This window comes from Gossypium hirsutum, chromosome D04 (assembly GCF_007990345.1).
Source record: "Gossypium hirsutum isolate 1008001.06 chromosome D04, Gossypium_hirsutum_v2.1, whole genome shotgun sequence".
Classification (NCBI taxonomy): domain Eukaryota; kingdom Viridiplantae; phylum Streptophyta; class Magnoliopsida; order Malvales; family Malvaceae; genus Gossypium; species Gossypium hirsutum.
Window position 1 is genome coordinate 12,856,001 of NC_053440.1, and position 2,454 is coordinate 12,858,454.

The window sequence follows — 2,454 nt, forward strand, 5'->3', positions numbered from 1 at the left end:
CTAAATCAAATAAAAGTCCCAATCTAAACTAGGTGATTAGTTACATATACAATAATTTACAAAATTTAAGCAATTCAACTAATTTTTAAGTTTTACTGCTGGATTCATCTGACAGTGTCATTAATTCATTGATGGAGGATTTTCCCATTCTATTGGTATTGGTCCATCTTCCATCGTACCATTCCACTTGTGCCCATTTGTCCTTTTGCTTAAACCTATTTATTCTTTATGCATGCATAAAAGGAAGCGTGTCCCTTAACTTGGGGACTTTAGAAATAAATAAATTTTTACATTGCTCCCCTAACTTCCTCCTATCTTCCTCACTCGATTGATGACAACATTTAAACATTTTCGTCCCACCATTGATTTTCATAGTTAATTCATTTTTCTCTAAATCAATGGTGGACCTAGAAGTAGCCATGAAGGGTCTTCCTAATAATATCGGTATCTCAAGATCTTTTTTAAAATCAAGTACCACAAAATCTACAGGGATAATAAAACTTCATACTTTGACTAACATGTCTTCCAATACCCCATTTGGACGTATCGAAGACCTGTTAGCCAACTGTAATGTTATTTGAGAAATTGATAGAGGCATTAAATTAATAATAACTCCTAGATCTCATAAAGCTCTATTAAAATGAATGCTCCCTATCTCTATGGGAATATTAAAACTTCTCAAGTCTTTCAATTTTTGAGGTACATGTCTTGAAATAAACACGTTACAGGATGCATTTTTAGTAACTTGTTCTCCTACCTTAATTTTCTTACGCCTAGCCATCATTTCCTTTAAAAACTTAGCGTATTTGGGAACCTTTTCAATTTACTCAATTAAAGGTAGGTTAAATTTTAATATTTTAAACATGTTTAGAAAACTTAAAGTTTCATCCTCATCCCACTTTTATTTTTCTTCTAGTCTTGAAGGGAATGGGATTTTTCTACTGATAGAATCTTTTATTATTTCATTCTCTATCTCTATTGCCGGTGTGATTATCTCCTCTAATTCTGGCTTATCTTCCACTTCTAGGAGTACTTCTTGAGGTTCATTGTTCTTCTCCGCAATTGTCTCCGGAGTGGTGGTTTGTAGGCTACTCAGAACTTTGCCAGATCAAAGTACAATTGCTTTCACATGTTCCTTACCTTATCTCCATAGATTATCTTTCGTGTTGCTGGGAATACCTGTGCCTATTTTTTATTTTGATGTCACCCATTATGCTCATCAACTTGGCTCATTTGATCCTCGAGTTTAATCAATGTTCTTGTTGAATTGGTGTACACAGATTGCACCTATTTAACATCAGTTCTCATTGACTGCATTTCTCTCTCAATTCTGTCCAACCATTGACCACATGCAATATGGTCATTTAGTTTGACCCTATCTTGGGGTTTCTACAAATAAAGAGGTTGGTAATTAGTATTTTTAACTTGATTTGAATTGTTACCTCCTCATTGGTTTCCTCCCCATCTTAAATTTGGGTGATCCCTTTAGCCAGGATTGTATGAATTCGAATAAGGGTTTCCACCTATATTCCATTATTGATATAATGAAAGAGTGGCTTATCTCCTCCATGCATAGACGGGGTAGAAGTAAATTCAATATGGTTAAGTCCATCCACTATTTTTTGGTACTTATCATCCTCCTGGATAGCTTTGACCATAGCAGGTTTTTGGCCATATTTGAAGCGTTCAATTGGCCACTGACAGGAGTTTAGTGCCATGTTCTCAATGATTTCATACACATCTTCTGTTCATAAAGGCTCCTACTGTTGCTCCATCTAATCCAGATGTGCATTTGCATCCAACCCATTATAAAATACCTACAGTTGTATCCACTCAAGAAATCCGTGGTGCGGGCATTTTTGAATTAACATTTTAAATCGTTCACATGCCTCACAAAAACTTTCTCTCTCCTGTCTAAAAATAACAATCTCTCTTCTTAGTTGTACTGCTTTGCTGATTAGGAAAAACTTCTGCAAGAACTTTCCAACTAGTTAATCCCATGTCGTGATAGACCCTGATGCCTACGAGTCTCACCAAGAAAAAGCATTATCAATCAAGGAAAAGGGGAACAACGAGAGACAAATAGCGTCATCAGTGACCCCGTTATACTTAAAAGTATCACAAACTTTAAGAAATCATTTTAAATGTTGATTAGGATCCTGTTTCATAGTGCCCCTACATTGCAGATTGTCCTATATCATTTGAAACATAGTCGGTTTTATCTCGAAGTTATTAGTTGTAATCATCGGCCTTGCTATACTTTCTTAAACCATATCCAGACTTGGTAAGGCATAATCCTTTAAAGTTATTTCGTTCCAAGCCATATGAATGTTTGCATGAAGTTATGGTGCTGGTGGATTTCCTAGGGCATTATTGTCAGCATCGTCGAACAATGGATTTTCACGTGGTACGTTACCAACAACTGGTGGTGGATTTTGCATTTGTTGTTGCTGT

The 2,454-nt window shown here is 35.8% G+C and overlaps 1 non-coding gene across 1 annotated transcript; it reads left to right on the top strand.

Moving 5' to 3' along the window:
• The first annotated feature begins 1,839 nt into the window (after window positions 1–1,839).
• LOC121216485 (small nucleolar RNA R71) lies at window positions 1,840–1,943 on the top strand. The gene has a single exon (XR_005912667.1). It is a non-coding gene; the product is annotated as a small nucleolar RNA R71 (small nucleolar RNA).
• Window positions 1,944–2,454: the final 511 nt, after the last annotated feature.